Raw genomic sequence first — 25,059 nt, forward strand, 5'->3', positions numbered from 1 at the left:
TGTGAAGTATGCGTAAGTATGAGTCTGATGAGGGCAAATCCCAGGCCTAACCTAGACATAACATGCGTTATCTTCTAAAATATTGATCGAAACCAGGTTTAGTGGACTGTTGCAGTGTGGTACCACATTACTGCGTGATCCAAACCAGAAAAAACCCAGGATCTGTTCAACAAGTATGTGAAAAACGCGGAAGTATGAGCGTGATGAGGGCAAATCCCAGACCTATCCCAGACCTAGCTTGCGTTATCCTCTAAAATACTGATCGAAACCAGGATTAATGGATTGTTTCAGTGTGGTACGACATTACTACCTCATCCAAACCAGAAAAAACCCAGGATCTGTTCAACAAGTATGTGAAAAACGCGAAAGTATGAGTCTGATCAGGGCAAATCCCAGACCTATACCAGACATAACTTGCGTTATCCTCTAAAATATTGATCGAAACCAGGTTTAATCGACTGTTTCAGTGTGGTACCACATTACTACGTGATCCAAACCAGAAAAAAACCCAGGATCTGTTTAACAAGTATGTGAAGAATGCGTAAGTATGAGTCTGATGAGGGCAAATACCAGGCCTTACCTAGACATAACATGTGTTATCCTCTAAAATATTGATCGAAATCAGGTTTAGTGGAATGTTGCAGTGTGGTACCACATTACTGCGTGATCCAAAGCAGAAATAACCCTCGATTAGGGCAACATATATGTTAAAACTGCAAAAGTATGACACTGATGATGGCATATCCCAGGTCTATCCCAGGCATAACTTGCGTTGTCCTCTAAAATATTTATCGAAACCAGGTTTAATTGACTGTTTTAGTGTGGTACCACTTTGCTACGTGATCCAAAGCAGAAAAAACCCTCGATTAGGGCAACATATATGTTAAAACTGCAAAAGTATGAGCCTGATGAGGGCAAATCCCAGACCTATCCCAGACCTAACTTGCGTTATCCTCTAAAATATTGATCGAAACCATGTTCAATTGACTGTTTCAGTGTGGTACCTCATTACTACGTGATCCAATCCAGAAATAGCCCAGGATCTAGCCATGAAGTGTCAGAAATATGCGAAAGTATAAGCCTGATGTTGGCAAATCCTAGACCTTACCCAGGCCTAACATGCGTTATCCTCTAAAATATTTATCAAGACCAGGTTTAATTGAATGTTTCAGTGTGGTACCACATTACTACGTGATCCAAACCAGAAAAAACCCAGGATCCGTTCAACAAGTATGTGAAGAATGCGAAAGTATGAGTCTGATGAGTGATAATCCCAGGCCTAACCTAGACCTAACATGCGTTATCCTCAAAAATATTGAGCGAAACCAGGTTTAATCGACTGTTTCAGTATGGTACCACATTACTACGTGATCCGAACCAGAAGAAAACCCAGGATCTGTTTAACATGTATGTGAAGTATGCGTAAGTATGAGTCTGATGAGGGCAAATACCAGACCTAACCTAGACATAACATGGGTTATCCTCTAAAATATTGATCGAAATCAGGTTTAGTGGAATGTTGCAGTGTGGTACCACATTACTGCGTGATCCAAAGCAGAAAAAACCCTCGATTAGGGCAACATATATGTTAAAACTGCAAAAGTATGACACTGATGAGGGCAAATCCCAGACCTATCCCAGACCTAACTTGCGTTATCCTCTAAAATATTGATCGAAACCAGGTTTAATTGACTGTTTCAGTGTGGTACCACATTACTACGTGATCCAATCCAGAAATAGCCCAGGATCTAGCCATGAAGTGTCAGAAATATGCGAAAGTATGAGCCTGATGATGGCAAATCCTAGACCTTACCCAGGCCTAACATGCGTTATCCTCTAAAATATTTATCAAGACCAGGTTTAATTGAATGTTTCAGTGTGGTACCACATTACTACGTGATCCAAACCAGAAAAAACCCAGGATCCGTTCAACAAGTATGTGAAGAATGCGAAAGTATGAGTCTGATGAGTGATAATCCCAGGCCTAACCTAGACCTAACATGCGTTATCCGCAAAAATATTGAGCGAAACCAGGTTTAATCGACTGTTTCAGTATGGTACCACATTACTACGTGATCCAAACCAGAAGAAAACCCAGGATCTGTTTAACAAGTATGTGAAGTATGCGTAAGTATGAGTCTGATGAGGGCAAATACCAGGCCTAACCTAGACATAACATGTGTTATCCTCTAAAATATTGATCGAAATCAGGTTTAGTGGAATGTTGCAGTGTGGTACCACATTACTACGTGATCCAAACCAGAAAAAACCCTCGATCAGGTCAACATGTATGTTAAAACTGCGAAAGTGTGACCCTGATGAGGGCAAATCCCTGGCCTAACCTAGACCTAACATGCGTTATCCTCTAAAATATTGATCGAAACCACGTTGAATGGACTGTTTCCGAGTGGTACCACATTAGTACGTGATCCAAACCAGAAAAAGCCTGGGATCTGCTCAACAAGTATGTGAAAAACGCAAAAATATGACCCTGATGAGGGAAAATCCCAGACCTAACTTGCGTTATCCTATAAAATATTGATCGAAACAAGGTTTAATCGACTGTTTCAGTGTGGTACCACATTACTACGTGATCCAAAGCAGAAAAAACCCTCGCTCATGTCAACATGTATGTTAAAACTGCGAAACTATGACCTTGATGAGGGCAAATCCCTGGCCTAACCTAGACCTAACATGCGCTATCCTCTAAAATATTGACCGAAACCAGGTTTAATGGACTGTTTCAGTGTGGTACCACATTAGATCGTGATCCAAACCAGAAAAAGCCTGGGATCTGCTCAACAAGTATGTGAAAAACGCAAAAATATGACCCTGATGAGGGAAAATCCCAGACCTACACTAGACCTAACATGTGTTATCCTCTAAAATATTTATCAAGACCAGGTTTAATTGACTGTTTCAGTGTGGTACCACATTATTACGTGATCCAAAGCAGAAAAAACCCTCGCTCATGTCAACATGTATGTTAAAACTGCGGAACTATGACCTTGATGAGGGCAAATCCCTGGCCTAACCTAGACCTAACATGCGCTATCCTCTAAAATATTGACCGAAACCAGGTTTAATGGGCTGTTTCAGTGTGGTACCACATTAGATCGTGATCCAAACCAGAAAAAGCCTGGGATCTGCTCAACAAGTATGTGAAAAACGCAAAAATATGACCCTGATGAGGGAAAATCCCAGACCTAACTTGCGTTATCCTATAAAATATTGATCGAAACAAGGTTTAATCGACTGTTTCAGTGTGGTACCACATTACTACGTGATCCAAACAAGAAAAAACCCAGGATCTGTTCAACAAGTATGTGAAAAACGCGAAAGTCTGAGCCTGATGAGGTCAAATCCCAGAACTTACCCAGACATAACTTGCGTTATCCTCTAAAATAATTATCAAGACCAGGGTTAATTGACTGTCTCAGTGTGGTACCACTTTACTACGTGATCTAATGCAGAAAAAAACCCAGGATCTGTTCATCAAGTATGTGAAGAATGCGAAAGTATGAGTCTGATGTGGGCAAATCCCAGGCCTAACCTAGACCTAACTTGCATTATCCTCTAAAATATTGATCGAAACGAGGTTTAATTGACTGTCTCAGTGTGGTACCACATTACTACGTGATCCAAACCAGAAAAAACCCAGGATCCGTTCAACAAGTATGTGAAGAATGCGAAAGTATGAGACTGATGAGTGAAAATCCCAGGCCTAACCTAGTCTTAACGTGTGTTATCCTCTAAAATATTGATCGAAATCAGGATTAATCGACTGTTTCAGTGTGGTACCACATTACTACGTGATCCAAACCAGAAAAGCCCAGGATCTGTTCAACAAGTATGTGAAAAATGCGAAAATATGACCCTGATGAGGGCAAATCCCAGGGCTAACCTACCCCTAACATGCGTTATCCTCTAAAATATTGATCGAACCCAGGTATAATGGACTGTTTCAGAGTGGGACCACATTAGTACGTGATCCAAACCAGAAAAAGCCAGGGATCTGTTCAACAAGTATGAGAATTATGCGAAAGTATGACCCGGATGAGGGCAAATCCCAGGGCTAACCTACCCCTAACATGCGTTATCCTCTAAAATATTGATCGAACCCAGGTATAATGGACTGTTTCAGAGTGGGACCACATTAGTACGTGATCCAAACCAGAAAAAGCCAGGGATCTGTTCAACAAGTATGAGAATTATGCGAAAGTATGACCCGGATGAGGGCAAATCCCAGACCTATCCCAGACCTAACTTGCGTTATCCTCTAAAATATTGATCGAAACCAGGTTTAATTGACTGTTTTAGTGTGGTACCACTTTACTACGTGATCCAAAGGAGAAAAAACCCTCGATCATGTCAACATGTATGTTAAAACTGCGAAAGTATGTCCCTGATCAGGGCAAATCCCAGGCCTAACCGAGACCTAACATGCGTTATCCTCAAAAATATTTATCAAGACCAGGTTTAATTGGCTATTTTAGTGTGGTACCACTTTACTACCTGATGCAAAGCAGAAAAAACCCTCGATTAGGTCAACATGTATGTTAAAACTGCGAAAGAATGACACTGATGAGGGCAAATCCCAGGCCTAACCTAGACCTAACATGCGTTATCCTCTAAAATATTGATCGAAACCAGGTTTAATCGACTGTTTTAGTGTGGCACCACTTTACTACGTGATCCGATCCAGAAATAGCCCAGGATCTAGCCATGAAGTATTAGAAATATGCGAAAGTATGAGCCTGATGATGGCAAATCCTAGACCTTACCCAGACCTAATATGCGTTACCCTCTAAAATATTTATCAAGACCAGGTTTAATTGAATGTTTCAGTGTGGTACCACATTACTACGTGATCCAAACCAGAAAAAACCCAGGATCCGTTCAACAAGTATGTGAAGAATGCGAAAGTATGAGACTGATGAGTGAAAATCCCAGGCCTAACCTAGACCTAGCATGCGTTATCCTCAAAAATATTGATCGAAACCAGGTTTAATCGACTGTTTCAGTGTGGTACCACATTACTACGTGATCCAAACCAGAAAAGAACCCAGGATCTGTTTAACAAGTATGTGAAGTATGCGTAAGTATGAGTCTGATGAGGGCAAATCCCAGGCCTAACCTAGTCATAACATGCGTTATCTTCTAAAATATTGATCGAAACCAGGTTTAGTGGACTGTTGCAGTGTGGTACCACATTACTGCGTGATCCAAAGCAGAAAAAACCCTCGATTAGGGCAACATATATGTTAAAACTGCAAAAGTATGAGCCTGATGAGGGCAAATCCCAGACCTATCCCAGACCTAACTTGCGTTATCCTCTAAAATATTGATCGAAACCATGTTCAATTGACTGTTTCAGTGTGGTACCTCATTACTACGTGATCCAATCCAGAAATAGCCCAGGATCTAGCCATGAAGTGTCAGAAATATGCGAAAGTATAAGCCTGATGTTGGCAAATCCTAGACCTTACCCAGGCCTAACATGCGTTATCCTCTAAAATATTTATCAAGACCAGGTTTAATTGAATGTTTCAGTGTGGTACCACATTACTACGTGATCCAAACCAGAAAAAACCCAGGATCCGTTCAACAAGTATGTGAAGAATGCGAAAGTATGAGTCTGATGAGTGATAATCCCAGGCCTAACCTAGACCTAACATGCGTTATCCTCAAAAATATTGAGCGAAACCAGGTTTAATCGACTGTTTCAGTATGGTACCACATTACTACGTGATCCGAACCAGAAGAAAACCCAGGATCTGTTTAACATGTATGTGAAGTATGCGTAAGTATGAGTCTGATGAGGGCAAATACCAGACCTAACCTAGACATAACATGGGTTATCCTCTAAAATATTGATCGAAATCAGGTTTAGTGGAATGTTGCAGTGTGGTACCACATTACTGCGTGATCCAAAGCAGAAAAAACCCTCGATTAGGGCAACATATATGTTAAAACTGCAAAAGTATGAGACTGATGAGGGCAAATCCCAGACCTATCCCAGACCTAACTTGCGTTATCCTCTAAAATATTGATCGAAACCAGGTTTAATTGACTGTTTCAGTGTGGTACCACATTACTACGTGATCCAATCCAGAAATAGCCCAGGATCTAGCCATGAAGTGTCAGAAATATGCGAAAGTATGAGCCTGATGATGGCAAATCCTAGACCTTACCCAGGCCTAACATGCGTTATCCTCTAAAATATTTATCAAGACCAGGTTTAATTGAATGTTTCAGTGTGGTACCACATTACTACGTGATCCAAACCAGAAAAAACCCAGGATCCGTTCAACAAGTATGTGAAGAATGCGAAAGTATGAGTCTGATGAGTGATAATCCCAGGCCTAACCTAGACCTAACATGCGTTATCCGCAAAAATATTGAGCGAAACCAGGTTTAATCGACTGTTTCAGTATGGTACCACATTACTACGTGATCCAAACCAGAAGAAAACCCAGGTTCTGTTTAACAAGTATGTGAAGTATGCGTAAGTATGAGTCTGATGAGGGCAAATACCAGGCCTAACCTAGACATAACATGTGTTATCCTCTAAAATATTGATCGAAATCAGGTTTAGTGGAATGTTGCAGTGTGGTACCACATTACTACGTGATCCAAACCAGAAAAAACCCTCGATCAGGTCAACATGTATGTTAAAACTGCGAAAGTGTGACCCTGATGAGGGCAAATCCCTGGCCTAACCTAGACCTAACATGCGTTATCCTCTAAAATATTGATCGAAACCACGTTGAATGGACTGTTTCCGAGTGGTACCACATTAGTACGTGATCCAAACCAGAAAAAGCCTGGGATCTGCTCAACAAGTATGTGAAAAACGCAAAAATATGACCCTGATGAGGGAAAATCCCAGACCTAACTTGCGTTATCCTATAAAATATTGATCGAAACAAGGTTTAATCGACTGTTTCAGTGTGGTACCACATTACTACGTGATCCAAAGCAGAAAAAACCCTCGCTCATGTCAACATGTATGTTAAAACTGCGAAACTATGACCTTGATGAGGGCAAATCCCTGGCCTAACCTAGACCTAACATGCGCTATCCTCTAAAATATTGACCGAAACCAGGTTTAATGGACTGTTTCAGTGTGGTACCACATTAGATCGTGATCCAAACCAGAAAAAGCCTGGGATCTGCTCAACAAGTATGTGAAAAACGCAAAAATATGACCCTGATGAGGGAAAATCCCAGACCTACACTAGACCTAACATGTGTTATCCTCTAAAATATTTATCAAGACCAGGTTTAATTGACTGTTTCAGTGTGGTACCACATTATTACGTGATCCAAAGCAGAAAAAACCCTCGCTCATGTCAACATGTATGTTAAAACTGCGGAACTATGACCTTGATGAGGGCAAATCCCTGGCCTAACCTAGACCTAACATGCGCTATCCTCTAAAATATTGACCGAAACCAGGTTTAATGGGCTGTTTCAGTGTGGTACCACATTAGATCGTGATCCAAACCAGAAAAAGCCTGGGATCTGCTCAACAAGTATGTGAAAAACGCAAAAATATGACCCTGATGAGGGAAAATCCCAGACCTAACTTGCGTTATCCTATAAAATATTGATCGAAACAAGGTTTAATCGACTGTTTCAGAGTGGGACCACATTAGTACGTGATCCAAACCAGAAAAAGCCAGGGATCTGTTCAACAAGTATGAGAATTATGCGAAAGTATGACCCGGATGAGGGCAAATCCCAGGGCTAACCTACCCCTAACATGCGTTATCCTCTAAAATATTGATCGAACCCAGGTATAATGGACTGTTTCAGAGTGGGACCACATTAGTACGTGATCCAAACCAGAAAAAGCCAGGGATCTGTTCAACAAGTATGAGAATTATGCGAAAGTATGACCCGGATGAGGGCAAATCCCAGACCTATCCCAGACCTAACTTGCGTTATCCTCTAAAATATTGATCGAAACCAGGTTTAATTGACTGTTTTAGTGTGGTACCACTTTACTACGTGATCCAAAGGAGAAAAAACCCTCGATCATGTCAACATGTATGTTAAAACTGCGAAAGTATGTCCCTGATCAGGGCAAATCCCAGGCCTAACCGAGACCTAACATGCGTTATCCTCAAAAATATTTATCAAGACCAGGTTTAATTGGCTATTTTAGTGTGGTACCACTTTACTACCTGATGCAAAGCAGAAAAAACCCTCGATTAGGTCAACATGTATGTTAAAACTGCGAAAGAATGACACTGATGAGGGCAAATCCCAGGCCTAACCTAGACCTAACATGCGTTATCCTCTAAAATATTGATCGAAACCAGGTTTAATCGACTGTTTTAGTGTGGCACCACTTTACTACGTGATCCGATCCAGAAATAGCCCAGGATCTAGCCATGAAGTATTAGAAATATGCGAAAGTATGAACCTGATGATGGCAAATCCTAGACCTTACCCAGACCTAATATGCGTTACCCTCTAAAATATTTATCAAGACCAGGTTTAATTGAATGTTTCAGTGTGGTACCACATTACTACGTGATCCAAACCAGAAAAAACCCAGGATCCGTTCAACTAGTATGTGAAGAATGCGAAAGTATGAGACTGATGAGTGAAAATCCCAGGCCTAACCTAGACCTAGCATGCGTTATCCTCAAAAATATTGATCGAAACCAGGTTTAATCGACTGTTTCAGTGTGGTACCACATTACTACGTGATCCAAACCAGAAAAGAACCCAGGATCTGTTTAACAAGTATGTGAAGTATGCGTAAGTATGAGTCTGATGAGGGCAAATCCCAGGCCTAACCTAGTCATAACATGCGTTATCTTCTAAAATATTGATCGAAACCAGGTTTAGTGGACTGTTGCAGTGTGGTACCACATTACTGCGTGATCCAAAGCAGAAAAAACCCTCGATTAGGGCAACATATATGTTAAAACTGCAAAAGTATGACACTGATGAGGGCAAATCCCAGACCTATCCCAGACCTAACTTGCGTTATCCTCTAAAATATTGATCGAAACCAGGTTTAATTGACTGTTTCAGTGTGGTACCACATTACTACGTGATCCAATCCAGAAATAGCCCAGGATCTAGCCATGAAGTGTCAGAAATATGCGAAAGTATGAGCCTGATGATGGCAAATCCTAGACCTTACCCAGGCCTAACATGCGTTATCCTCTAAAATATTTATCAAGACCAGGTTTAATTGAATGTTTCAGTGTGGTACCACATTACTACGTGATCCAAACCAGAAAAAACCCAGGATCCGTTCAACAAGTATGTGAAGAATGCGAAAGTATGAGTCTGATGAGTGATAATCCCAGGCCTAACCTAGACCTAACATGCGTTATCCGCAAAAATATTGAGCGAAACCAGGTTTAATCGACTGTTTCAGTATGGTACCACATTACTACGTGATCCAAACCAGAAGAAAACCCAGGATCTGTTTAACAAGTATGTGAAGTATGCGTAAGTATGAGTCTGATGAGGGCAAATACCAGGCCTAACCTAGACATAACATGTGTTATCCTCTAAAATATTGATCGAAATCAGGTTTAGTGGAATGTTGCAGTGTGGTACCACATTACTACGTGATCCAAACCAGAAAAAACCCTCGATCAGGTCATCATGTATGTTAAAACTGCGAAAGTGTGACCCTGATGAGGGCAAATCCCTGGCCTAACCTAGACCTAACATGCGTTATCCTCTAAAATATTGATCGAAACCACGTTGAATGGACTGTTTCCGAGTGGTACCACATTAGTACGTGATCCAAACCAGAAAAAGCCTGGGATCTGCTCAACAAGTATGTGAAAAACGCAAAAATATGACCCTGATGAGGGAAAATCCCAGACCTAACTTGCGTTATCCTATAAAATATTGATCGAAACAAGGTTTAATCGACTGTTTCAGTGTGGTACCACATTACTACGTGATCCAAACCAGAAAAAGCCTGGGATCTGCTCAACAAGTATGTGAAAAACGCGAAAATATGATCCTAATGAGGGCAAATCCCAGGCCTGTCGCAGACCTAACTTGCGTTATCCTATAAAATATTGATCGAAACCAGGTTTAATTGACTGTTTCAGGGTGGTACCACTTTACTACGTGATCCAAAGCAGAAAAAACCATCGATCAGGTCAACATGTATTTGAAAACTGCGAAAGTATGACCCTGATGAGGGCAAATCCCAGACCTACACTAGACCTAACATGTGTTATCCTCTAAAATAATCATCGAAACGGGGTTTAATTGACTGTCTCAGTGTGGTACCACATTACTACGTGATCGAAACAAGAAAAAACCCAGGATCTGTTCAAGATGTATGAGAAATATGCGAAAGTATGAGCCTGATGAGGGCAAATCCCAGGGCTAACCTACCCCTAACATGCGTTATCCTCTAAAATATTGATCGAACCCAGGTATAATGGACTGTTTCAGAGTGGGACCACATTAGTACGTGATCCAAACCAGAAAAAGCCAGGGATCTGTTCAACAAGTATGAGAATTATGCGAAAGTATGACCCGGATGAGGGCAAATCCCAGGGCTAACCTACCCCTAACATGCGTTATCCTCTAAAATATTGATCGAACCCAGGTATAATGGACTGTTTCAGAGTGGGACCACATTAGTACGTGATCCAAACCAGAAAAAGCCAGGGATCTGTTCAACAAGTATGAGAATTATGCGAAAGTATGACCCGGATGAGGGCAAATCCCAGGCCTAACCTAGACCTAACATGCGTTATCCTCTAAAATATTGATCGAAACCAGGTTTAATCGACTGTTTTAGTGTGGCACCACTTTACTACGTGATCCGATCCAGAAATAGCCCAGGATCTAGCCATGAAGTATTAGAAATATGCGAAAGTATGAGCCTGATGATGGCAAATCCTAGACCTTACCCAGACCTAATATGCGTTACCCTCTAAAATATTTATCAAGACCAGGTTTAATTGAATGTTTCAGTGTGGTACCACATTACTACGTGATCCAAACCAGAAAAAAACCCAGGATCTGTTTAACAAGTATGTGAAGTATGCGTAAGTATGAGTCTGATGAGGGCAAATCCCAGGCCTAACCTAGACATAACATGCGTTATCTTCTAAAATATTGATCGAAACCAGGTTTAGTGGACTGTTGCAGTGTGGTACCACATTACTGCGTGATCCAAACCAGAAAAAACCCAGGATCTGTTCAACAAGTATGTGAAAAAAGCGAAAGTATGAGTCTGATGAGGGCAAATCCCAGACCTATCCCAGACATAACTTGCGATATCCTCTAAAATATTGATCGAAACCAGGTTCAATTGACAGTTTTAGTGTGGTACCACTTTACTACGTGACCCAAAGGAGAAAAAACCCTCGATCATGTCAACATGTATGTTAAAACTGCGAAAGTATGTCCCTGATGATGGCAAATCCCAGACCTATCCCAGACCTAACATGCGTTATCCTCTAATATATTTATCAAGACCAGGTTTAATTGATTGTATCTGTGTGGTACCACATTACAACGTGATGCAAACCAGAAAAAACCCAGGATCCGTTCAACAAGTATGTGAAGAATGCGAAAGTATGAGTCTGATGGGGGCAAATCCCAGGCCTAACCTAGACATAACATGCGTTATACTCTAAAATATTGATCGAAACCAGGTTTAATCGGCTGTTTCAGTGTGGTACCACACTACTACGTGATCCAAACCAGAAAAAAACCCAGGATCTGTTCAACAAGTATGTGAAAAATGCGAAAGTATGAGTCTGATGGGGGCAAATCCCAGACCTATTCCAGACCTAACATGCGTTATCCTCTAAAATATTGATCGAAACCAGGTTTTATTGACTGTTTCAGTGTGGTACTACATTATTACGTGATCCAAAGCAGAAAAACCCTCGCTCATGTCAACATGTATGTTAAAACTGCGAAACTATGACCTTGATGAGGGCAAATCCCTGGCCTAACCTAGATCTAACATGCGCTATCCTCTAAAATATTGACGGAAACCAGGTTTAATGGACTGTTTCAGTGTGGTACCACATTAGATCGTGATCCAAACCAGAAAAAGCCCAGGTTCTGGCCATCAAGTATGAGAAATATGCGAAAGTACGAGCCTCATGAGAGCAAATCCCGGACCTAACCCAGACCTAACATGAATTATTCTCTAAAATATTGATCGAAACCAGGTTTAATTGACTGTTTCAGTGTGGTACCACTTTACTACGTGATCCAAAGCAAAAAAAACCATCGATCAGGTCAACATGTATTTGAAAACTGCGAAAGTATGACCCTGATGGGGGCAAATCCCAGACCTAACCTAGACCTAACATGTGTTATCCTCTAAAATAATCATCGAAACCGGGTTTAATTGACTGTCTCAGTGTGGTACCACATTACTACGTGATCGAAACAAGAAAAAACCCAGGATCTGTTCAAGATGTATGAGAAATATGCGAAAGTATGAGCCTGATGAGGGCAAATCCTAGACCTAACCCAGACCTAACATGCGTTATCCTCTAAAATATTTATCAAGACCAGGTTTAATTGACTGTTTCAGTGTGGTACCACATTATTACGTGATCCAAAGCAGAAAAACCCTCGCTCATGTCAACATGTATGTTAAAACTGCGAAACTATGACCTTGATGAGGGCAAATCCCTGGCCTAACCTAAATCTAACATGCGCTATCCTCTAAAATATTGACGGAAACCAGGTTTAATGGACTGTTTCAGTGTGGTACCACATTAGATCGTGATCCAAACCAGAAAAAGCCTGGGATCTGCTCAACAAGTATGTGAAAAACGCAAAAATATGACCCTGATGAGGGAAAATCCCAGACCTAACTTGCGTTATCCTCTAAAATATTGATCGAAACAAGGTTTAATCGACTGTTTCAGTGTGGTACCACATTACTACGTGATCCAAACCAGAAAAAGCCTGGGATCTGCTCAACAAGTATGTGAAAAACGCGAAAATATGATCCTAATGAGGGCAAATCCCAGGCCTGTCGCAGACCTAACTTGCGTTATCCTATAAAATATTGATCGAAACCAGGTTTAATTGACTGTTTCAGGGTGGTACCACTTTACTACGTGATCCAAAGCAGAAAAAACCATCGATCAGGTCAACATGTATTTGAAAACTGCGAAAGTATGACCCTGATGAGGGCAAATCCCAGACCTACACTAGACCTAACATGTGTTATCCTCTAAAATAATCATCGAAACGGGGTTTAATTGACTGTCTCAGTGTGGTACCACATTACTACGTGATCGAAACAAGAAAAAACCCAGGATCTGTTCAAGATGTATGAGAAATATGCGAAAGTATGAGCCTGATGAGGGCAAATCCCAGGGCTAACCTACCCCTAACATGCGTTATCCTCTAAAATATTGATCGAACCCAGGTATAATGGACTGTTTCAGAGTGGGACCACATTAGTACGTGATCCAAACCAGAAAAAGCCAGGGATCTGTTCAACAAGTATGAGAATTATGCGAAAGTATGACCCGGATGAGGGCAAATCCCAGGGCTAACCTACCCCTAACATGCGTTATCCTCTAAAATATTGATCGAACCCAGGTATAATGGACTGTTTCAGAGTGGGACCACATTAGTACGTGATCCAAACCAGAAAAAGCCAGGGATCTGTTCAACAAGTATGAGAATTATGCGAAAGTATGACCCGGATGAGGGCAAATCCCAGGCCTAACCTAGACCTAACATGCGTTATCCTCTAAAATATTGATCGAAACCAGGTTTAATCGACTGTTTTAGTGTGGCACCACTTTACTACGTGATCCGATCCAGAAATAGCCCAGGATCTAGCCATGAAGTATTAGAAATATGCGAAAGTATGAGCCTGATGATGGCAAATCCTAGACCTTACCCAGACCTAATATGCGTTACCCTCTAAAATATTTATCAAGACCAGGTTTAATTGAATGTTTCAGTGTGGTACCACATTACTACGTGATCCAAACCAGAAAAAAACCCAGGATCTGTTTAACAAGTATGTGAAGTATGCGTAAGTATGAGTCTGATGAGGGCAAATCCCAGGCCTAACCTAGACATAACATGCGTTATCTTCTAAAATATTGATCGAAACCAGGTTTAGTGGACTGTTGCAGTGTGGTACCACATTACTGCGTGATCCAAACCAGAAAAAACCCAGGATCTGTTCAACAAGTATGTGAAAAAAGCGAAAGTATGAGTCTGATGAGGGCAAATCCCAGACCTATCCCAGACATAACTTGCGATATCCTCTAAAATATTGATCGAAACCAGGTTCAATTGACAGTTTTAGTGTGGTACCACTTTACTACGTGACCCAAAGGAGAAAAAACCCTCGATCATGTCAACATGTATGTTAAAACTGCGAAAGTATGTCCCTGATGATGGCAAATCCCAGACCTATCCCAGACCTAACATGCGTTATCCTCTAATATATTTATCAAGACCAGGTTTAATTGATTGTATCTGTGTGGTACCACATTACAACGTGATGCAAACCAGAAAAAACCCAGGATCCGTTCAACAAGTATGTGAAGAATGCGAAAGTATGAGTCTGATGGGGGCAAATCCCAGGCCTAACCTAGACATAACATGCGTTATACTCTAAAATATTGATCGAAACCAGGTTTAATCGGCTGTTTCAGTGTGGTACCACACTACTACGTGATCCAAACCAGAAAAAAACCCAGGATCTGTTCAACAAGTATGTGAAAAATGCGAAAGTATGAGTCTGATGGGGGCAAATCCCAGACCTATTCCAGACCTAACATGCGTTATCCTCTAAAATATTGATCGAAACCAGGTTTTATTGACTGTTTCAGTGTGGTACTACATTATTACGTGATCCAAAGCAGAAAAACCCTCGCTCATGTCAACATGTATGTTAAAACTGCGAAACTATGACCTTGATGAGGGCAAATCCCTGGCCTAACCTAGATCTAACATGCGCTATCCTCTAAAATATTGACGGAAACCAGGTTTAATGGACTGTTTCAGTGTGGTACCACATTAGATCGTGATCCAAACCAGAAAAAGCCCAGGTTCTGGCCATCAAGTATGAGAAATATGCGAAAGTACGAGCCTCATGAGAGCAAATCCCGGACCTAACCCAGACCTAACATGAATTATTCTCTAAAATATTGATCGAAACCAGGTTTAATTGACTGTTTCAGTGTGGTACCACTTTACTACGTGATCCAAAGCAAAAAAAACCATCGATCAGGTCAACATGTATTTGAAAACTGCGAAAGTATGACCCTGATGGGGGCAAATCCCAGACCTAACCTAGACCTAACATGTGTTATCCTCTAAAATAATCATCGAAACCGGGTTTAATTGACTGTCTCAGTGTGGTACCACATTACTACGTGATCGAAACAAGAAAAAACCCAGGATCTGTTCAAGATGTATGAGAAATATGCGAAAGTATGAGCCTGATGAGGGCAAATCCTAGACCTAACCCAGACCTAACATGCGTTATCCTCTAAAATATTTATCAAGACCAGGTTTAATTGACTGTTTCAGTGTGGTACCACATTATTACGTGATCCAAAGCAGAAAAACCCTCGCTCATGTCAACATGTATGTTAAAACTGCGAAACTATGACCTTGATGAGGGCAAATCCCTGGCCTAACCTAAATCTAACATGCGCTATCCTCTAAAATATTGACGGAAACCAGGTTTAATGGACTGTTTCAGTGTGGTACCACATTAGATCGTGATCCAAACCAGAAAAAGCCTGGGATCTGCTCAACAAGTATGTGAAAAACGCAAAAATATGACCCTGATGAGGGAAAATCCCAGACCTAACTTGCGTTATCCTATAAAATATTGATCGAAACAAGGTTTAATCGACTGTTTCAGTGTGGTACCACATTACTACGTGATCCAAACCAGAAAAAACCCTCGATCAGGTCAACATGTATGTTAAAACTGCGAAAGTGTGACCCTGATGAGGGCAAATCCCTGGCCTAACCTAGACCTAACATGCGTTATCCTCTAAAATATTGATCGAAACCACGTTGAATGGACTGTTTCCGAGTGGTACCACATTAGTACGTGATCCAAACCAGACAAAGCCTGGGATCTGCTCAACAAGTATGTGAAAAACGCAAAAATATGACCCTGATGAGGGAAAATCCCAGACCTAACTTGCGTTATCCTATAAAATATTGATCGAAACAAGGTTTAATTGACTGTTTCAGTGTGGTACCACATTACTACGTGATCCAAACCAGAAAATGCCTGGGATCTGCTCAACAAGTATGTGAAAAACGCGAAAATATGATCCTAATGAGAGCAAATCCCAGGCCTGTCGCAGACCTAACTTGCGTTATCCTATAAAATATTGATCGAAACCAGGTTTAATTGACTGTTTCAGGGTGGTACCACTTTGCTACGTGATCCAAAGCAGAAAAAACCATCGATCAGGTCAACATGTATTTGAAAACTGCGAAAGTATGACCCTGATGAGGGCAAATCCCAGACCTAACCTAGACCTAACATGTGTTATCCTCTAAAATAATCATCGAAACCAGGTTTAATTGACTGTCTCAGTGTGGTACCACATTACTACGTGATCGAAACAAGAAAAAACCCAGGATCTGTTCAAGATGTATGAGAAATATGCGAAAGTATGAGCCTGATGAGGGCAAATCCTAGACCTAACCCAGACCTAACATGCGTTATCCTCTAAAATATTTATCAAGACCAGGTTTAATTGACTGTTTCAGTGTGGTACCACATTATTACGTGATCCAAAGCAGAAAAAACCCTCGCTCATGTCAACATGTATGTTAAAACTGCGAAACTATGACCTTGATGAGGGCAAATCCCTGGCCTAACCTAAATCTAACATGCGCTATCCTCTAAAATATTGACGGAAACCAGGTTTAATGGACTGTTTCAGTGTGGTACCACATTAGATCGTGATCCAAACCAGAAAAAGCCTGGGATCTGCTCAACAAGTATGTGAAAAACGCAAAAATATGACCCTGATGAGGGAAAATCCCAGACCTAACTTGCGTTATCCTATAAAATATTGATCGAAACAAGGTTTAATCGACTGTTTCAGTGTGGTACCACATTACTACGTGATCCAAACAAGAAAAAACCCAGGATCTGTTCAGCAAGTATGTGAAAAACGCGAAAGTCTGAGCCTGATGAGGTCAAATCCCAGAACTTACCCAGACATAACTTGCGTTATCCTCTAAAATAATTATCAAGACCAGGATTAATTGACTGTTTCAGTGTGGCATCACATTACTACGTGATCCAAACCAGTGGAAGAAAAGGATCTGGCCAACAAGAATGAGAAGCATGCGAAAGTATGAGCCTGATGATGGCAAATCCCAGAGCTAATCCAGACATAACTTGCGTTATCCTCAAAAATATTGATCGAAACCAGGTTTAATTGACTGTTTCAGTGTGGTACCACTTTACTACGTGATCCAAAGCAAAAAAAACCATCGATCAGGTCAACATGTATTTGAAAACTGCGAAAGTATGACCCTGATGGGGGCAAATCCCAGACCTAACCTAGACCTAACATGTGTTATCCTCAAAAATATCAATCGACACCAGTTTTAATGGTCTGTTTCAGTGTGGTACCACACTACCACATGATCCAAACCAGAAAAAATTCCAGGATCTGTTCAACAAGTATGTGAAAAATGCGAAAATTTGACCCTGATGAGGGCAAATCCCAGACCTATCCCAGACCTAACTTGCGTTATCCTCTAAAATATTGATGGAAACCAGGTTCAGTTGACTGTTTCAGTGTGGTACCACATTACTGCGTGATCCAAACGAGAAAAAACCCAGGATCTGTTCAACAAGTATGTGAAGGATGCGAATCTATGAGTCTGATGAGGGAAAATCCCAGGCGTAACCTCGACCTAACATGCGTTATCCTCAAAAATATTCATCGAAACCAGGTTTAATCGACTGTTTCAGTGTGGTACCACATTACTACGTGATCCAAACCAGAGAAAAACCCAGGATCTGTTCAACAAGTATGTGAAGAATGCGAAAGTATGACCCTGATGAGGGCAAATTCCCGACCTAACCTAGGCCTAACATGTGTTATCCTCTAAAATATTAATCGAAACCAGGTTTAATGGTCTGTCTCAGTATGGTACCACATTACTACGTGTTCCAAACCAGAAAAAACCCAGGATCTGGCCAACATGTATGCGAAAAATGTGAAAGTATGACCCTGATGTGGGCAAATCCGTGGCCTAACCTAGACCTAACATGCGTTATCCTCTAAAATGTTGATCGAAACCAGGTTTCATGGACTGTTTCAGTGTGGTACCACATTACTGCGTGATCCAACCCAGAAAAAACCCAGGATCTGTTCAACAAGTATGCGAAGAATGCGAAAGTATGACCCTGATGAGGGCAAATCCCAGGCCTAACCTAGACCTAATTTGCGTTATCCTATAAAGTATTGATCGAGACCAGGTTTAATTGACTGTTTCAGTGTGGTACCACATTACCACGTGATCCAATCCAGAAAAAGCCCAGGATCTAGCCATGAAGTATGAGAAATATGCGAAAGTATGAGCCTGATGAGGGCAAATCCTAGACCTAACCCAGACCTAACATGCGTTATCCTCTAAAATATCTATCAAGACCAGGTTTAATTGACTGTTTCAGTGTGGTACCACATTATTACGTGATCCAAAGCAGAAAAAACCCTCGCTCATGTCAACATGTATGTTAAAACTGCGAAACTATGACCCTGATGAGGGCAAATCCCTGGCCTAACCTAGACCTAACATGCGCTATCCTCTAAAATATTGATCGAAACCACGTTGAATGGACTGTTTCCGAGTGGTACCACATTAGTACGTGATCCAAACCAGACAAAGCCTGGGATCTGCTCAACAAGTATGTGAAAAACGCAAAAATATGACCCTGATGAGGGAAAATCCCAGACCTAACTTGCGTTATCCTATAAAATATTGATCGAAACAAGGTTTAATCGACTGTTTCAGTGTGGTACCACATTACTACGTGATCCAAACCAGAAAATGCCTGGGATCTGCTCAACAAGTATGTGAAAAACGCGAAAATATGATCCTAATGAGAGCAAATCCCAGGCCTGTCGCAGACCTAACTTGCGTCCCCGTCCCGCCGCTATGAGGCAGTGTGTCTACTGGGGGGACCGATTGTCCCCCCGGGGGATGGGCGCGAAAGCGCGGGCACGGGGAGGATACCGGAAGAATGCTTCGAGCGATTCCCGGTATCCTCCCAAAGCGTGCCGAAGGGTCACCGTGGGGTTTTTAGTGGGTAGGTCCCGCGCCTGTCGTTGTACGGGCGCGGGGAATCCCACACACCCCTCCCACCTCTCCCCAAGGAGGTGGGAGGGAGTCTTTCGAAGATTTTCCCCACGACAAAAAAAAAAAAAAAAAAAAAAAAAAAGACCTAACTTGCGTTATCCTATAAAATATTGATCGAAACCAGGTTTAATTGACTGTTTCAGGGTGGTACCACTTTGCTACGTGATCCAAAGCAGAAAAAACCATCGATCAGGTCAACATGTATTTGAAAACTGCGAAAGTATGACCCTGATGAGGGCAAATCCCAGACCTAACCTAGACCTAACATGTGTTATCCTCTAAAATAATCATCGAAACCAGGTTTAATTGACTGTCTCAGTGTGGTACCACATTACTACGTGATCGAAACAAGAAAAAACCCAGGATCTGTTCAAGATGTATGAGAAATATGCGAAAGTATGAGCCTGATGAGGGCAAATCCTAGACCTAACCCAGACCTAACATGCGTTATCCTCTAAAATATTTATCAAGACCAGGTTTAATTGACTGTTTCAGTGTGGTACCACATTATTACGTGATCCAAAGCAGAAAAAACCCTCGCTCATGTCAACATGTATGTTAAAACTGCGAAACTATGACCTTGATGAGGGCAAATCCCTGGCCTAACCTAGACCTAACATGCGCTATCCTCTAAAATATTGACCGAAACCAGGTTTAATGGACTGTTTCAGTGTGGTACCACATTAGATCGTGATCCAAACCAGAAAAAGCCTGGGATCTGCTCAACAAGTATGTGAAAAACGCAAAAATATGACCCTGATGAGGGAAAATCCCAGACCTAACTTGCGTTATCCTATAAAATATTGATCGAAACAAGGTTTAATCGACTGTTTCAGTGTGGTACCACATTACTACATGATCCAAACAAGAAAAAACCCAGGATCTGTTCAACAAGTATGTGAAAAACGCGAAAGTCTGAGCCTGATGAGGTCAAATCCCAGAACTTACCCAGACATAACTTGCGTTATCCTCTAAAATAATTATCAAGACCAGGATTAATTGACTGTCTCAGTGTGGTACCACTTTACTACGTGATCTAATGCAGATAAAAACCCAGGATCTGTTCATCAAGTATGTGAAGAATGCGAAAGTATGAGTCTGATGTGGGCAAATCCCAGACCTAACCTAGACCTAACATGCGTTATCCTCTAAAATATTGACGGAAACCAGATTTAATTGACAGTGTCAGTGTGGTACCACATTAATACGTGATCGAATCCAGAAAAAACCCAGGATCTGTTCAACAAGTATGTGAAGAACGCGAAAGTATGAGTCTGATGAGGGAAAATCCCAGGCCTAACCTAGACCTAACATGCGATATCCTCAAAAATATTGTTCGAAACAAGGTTTAATCGACTGTTTCAGTGTGGTACCACATTACTACGTGATCCAAACCAGAAAAAAACCCAGGATCTGTTCAACAAGTATGTGAAAAACGCGAAAGTCTGAGCCTGATGAGGTCAAATCCCAGAACTTACCCAGACATAACTTGCGTTATCCTCTAAAATATTTATCAAGACCAGGATTAATTGACTGCTTCAGTGTGGCATCACATTACTACATGATCCGAACCTGTGGAAGAAAAGGATCTGGCCAACAAGAATGAGAAGTATGCGAAAGTATGACCCTGATGATGGCAAATCCCAGAACTAATCCAGACATAACTTGCGTTATCCTCAAAAATATTGATCGAAACCAGGTTTAATTGACTGTTTCTGTGTGGTACCACTTTACTACGTGAACCAAAGCAAAAAAAACCCTCGATCGGGTCAACATGTATGTTAAGACTGCGAAAGTATGACCCTGATGAGGGCAAAACCTAGACCTCACCTAGACCTAACATGTGTTATCCTCTAAAATATTGACGGAAACCACGTGTAATTGACAGTTTCAGTGTGGTACCACATTACTACGTGTTCCAATCCAGAAAAAGCCCAGGATCTAGCCAACAAGTATGAGAAATATGCGACAGTATGAGCCTGATGAGGGCAAATCCTAGACCTAACCCAGACCTAACATGCGTTATCCTCTAAAATATTTATCAAGACCAGATTTAATTGACTGTTTCAGTGTGGTACCACATTACTACGTGATCCAAAGCAGAAAACACCCTCGCTCAGGTCAACATGTATGTTAAAACTGCGAAACTATGACCCTGATGAGGGCAAATCCCTGGCCTAACCTAGACCTAACATGCGCTATCCTCTAAAATATTGATCGAAACCAGGTTTAATGGACTGTTTCAGTGTGGTGCCACATTAGTTCGTTAACCAAACCAGAAAAAGCCAGGGATATGTTCAACAAGTATGTGAAAAACGCGAAAATATGACCCTGATGAGGGAAAATCCCAGACCTAACTTGCGTTATCCTATAAAATATTGATCGAAACCAGGTTTAATTGACTGTTTCTGTTTGGTACCACTTTACTACGTGATCCAAAGCAAAAAAAACCCTCGATCAGGTCAACATGTATGTTAAGACTGCTAAAGTATGACCCTGATGTGGGCAAATCCCCGGCCTAACCTAGACCTAAGATGCGTTATCCTCTAAAATATTTATCAAGACCAGGTTTAATTGAATGTTTCAGTGTGGTACCACATTACTACGTGATCCGAACCAGAAAAAACCCAGGATCTGTTCAACAAGTATGTGAAAAATGCGAAAGTCTGAGCCTGATAAGGGCAAATACCAGGACTAACCTGGACCTAACTTGCGTTATCCTCTAAAATATTTATCAAGACCAGGATTAACTGACTGTTTCAGTGTGGCATCACATTCTTACGTGATCCAAACCAGTGGAAGCCCGGGATCTGGCCAACAAGAATGAGAAATATGCGAAAGTATGACCCTGATGAGGGCAAATCCCAGACCTAACCTAGACCTTACTTGCGTTTTCCTATAAAATATTGATCGATACCAGGTTTAATTGACTGTTTCAGTGTGGTACCACATTACTACGTGATCGAAACTAGAAAAAACATAGGATCTGTTCAAGAAGTATGTGAAGAACGTGAAAGTATGAGACTGATGAGGGCAAATCCTAGACCTAACATGTGTTATCCGCTAAAATATTGACGGAAACCAGGTTTAATTGACGGTTTCTGTGTGGTACCACATTACTACGTGATCCAAACCAGAAAAAACCCAGGATCTGTTCAACAAGTATGTGAAAAATGCGAAAGTCTGAGCCTGATAAGGGCAAATCCCAGGCCTAACCTGGACCTAACTTGCGTTATCCTCTAAAATATTTATCAAGACCAGGTTTAATTGAATGTTTCAGTGTGTTACCACATTACTACGTGATCCGAACCAGAAAAAACCCAGGATCTGTTCAACAAGTATGTGAAAAACGCGAAAGTCTGAGCCTGATAAGGGCAAATCCCAGGCCTAACCTGGACCTAACATGTGTTATCCTCTAAAATATTGATCGAAACCAGGTTTAATGGACTGTTTCAGTGTGGTACCACATTACTACGTGATCCAAAGCAGAAAAAACCGAGGATCAGTTCATCAAGTATGTGAAAAACGCGAAAGTATGAGCCTGATGAGGGCAAATCCCAGACCTATCCCAGACCTAAGCTGCGCTGTCGTCTAAAATATTCATGGAAACCAGGTTTAATTGACTGTTTCAGTGTGGCATCACATTACTACGTGATCCAAACCAGTGGAAGAAAAGGATCTGGCCAACAAGAATGAGAAGTATGCGAAAGTATGAGCCTGATGATGGCAAATCCCAGAGCTAATCCAGACATAACTTGCGTTATCCTCAAAAATATTGATCGAAACCAGGTTTAATCGACTGTTTCAGTGTGGTACCACGTTACTACGTGATCCAAACCAGAAAAAACCCAGGATCTGTTCAACAAGTATGTGAAAAATGCGAAAATATGACCCTGATGAGGGCAAATCCCAGGGCTAACCTACCCCTAACATGCGTTATCCTCTAAAATATTGATGGAAACCCGGTTCAGTTGACTGTTTCAGTGTGGTACCACATTACTGCGTGATCCAAACGAGAAAAAACCCAGGATCTGTTCAACAAGTATGTGAAGGATGCGAATCTATGAGTCTGATGAGGGAACATCCCAGGCGTAACCTCGACCTAACATGCGTTATCCTCAAAAATATTCATCGAAACCAGGTTTAATCGACTGTTTCAGTGTGGTACCACATTACTACGTGATCCAAACCAGAGAAAAACCCAGGATCTGTTCAACAAGTATGTGAAGAATGCGAAAGTATGACCCTGATGAGGGCAAATTCCCGACCTAACCTAGGCCTAACATGTGTTATCCTCTAAAATATTAATCGAAACCAGGTTTAATGGTCTGTCTCAGTATGGTACCACATTACTACGTGTTCCAAACCAGAAAAAACCCAGGATCTGGCCAACATGTATCCGAAACATGTGAAAGTATGACCCTGATGTGGGCTTATCCGTGGCCTAACCTAGACCTAACATGCGTTATCCTCTAAAATATTGATCGAAACCAGGTTTAATGGACTGTTTCAGTGTGGTACCACATTACTGCGTGATCCAACCCAGAAAAAACCCAGGATCTGTTCAACAAGTATGCGAAGAATGCGAAAGTATGACCCTGATGAGGGCAAATCCCAGGCGTAACCTGGACCTAATTTGCGTTATCCTATAAAATATTGATCGAAACCAGGTTTAATTGACTGTTTCAGTGTGGTACCACATTACCACGTGATCCAATCCAGAAAAAGCCCAGGATCTAGCCATGAAGTATGAGAAATATGCGAAAGTATGAGCCTGACGAGGGCACATCCCCGACCTAACCCAGACATAACTTGCGTTATCCTCTAAAATATTTATCAAGACCAGGATTAATTGACTGTTTCAGTGTGGTATCACATTGCTACGTGATCCAAACCAGTGGAAGAAAAGGATCTGGCCAACAAGAATGAGAAGTATGCGAAAGTATGAGCCTGACGAGGGCAAATCCCAGAGCTAATCCAGACATAACTTGCGTTATCCTCAAAAATATTGATCGAAACCAGGTTTAATCGACTGTTTCAGTGTGGTACCACGTTACTACGTGATCCAAACCAGAAAAAGCCCAGGTTCTGGCCATCAAGTATGAGAAATACGCGAAAGTACGAGCCTCATGAGAGCAAATCCCAGACCTAACCCAGACCTAACATGAATTATTCTCTAAAATATTGATCGAAACCAGGTTTAATTGACTGTTTCAGTGTGGTACCACTTTACTACGTGATCCAAAGCAAAAAAAACCATCGATCAGGTCAACATGTATTTTAAAACTGCGAAAGTATGACCCTGATGAGGGCAAATCCCAGACCTAACCTAGACCTATCATGTGTTATCCTCTAAAATATTAATCGAAACCAGGTTTAATGGTCTGTTACAGTGTGGTACCACATTAATACGTGATCGAATCCAGAAAAAACCCAGGATCTGTTCAACAAGTATGTGAAGAACGCGAAAGTATGAGTCTGATGAGGGAAAATCCCAGGCCTAACCTAGACCTAACATGCGATATCCTCAAAAATATTGTTCGAAACAAGGTTTAATCGACTGTTTCAGTGTGGTACCACATTACTACGTGATCCAAACCAGAAAAAAACCCAGGATCTGTTCAACAAGTATGTGAAAAACGCGAAAGTCTGAGCCTGATGAGGTCAAATCCCAGAACTTACCCAGACATA

The sequence above is a fragment of the Colletes latitarsis genome, chromosome 3, assembly GCF_051014445.1.
Source record: "Colletes latitarsis isolate SP2378_abdomen chromosome 3, iyColLati1, whole genome shotgun sequence".
Classification (NCBI taxonomy): domain Eukaryota; kingdom Metazoa; phylum Arthropoda; class Insecta; order Hymenoptera; family Colletidae; genus Colletes; species Colletes latitarsis.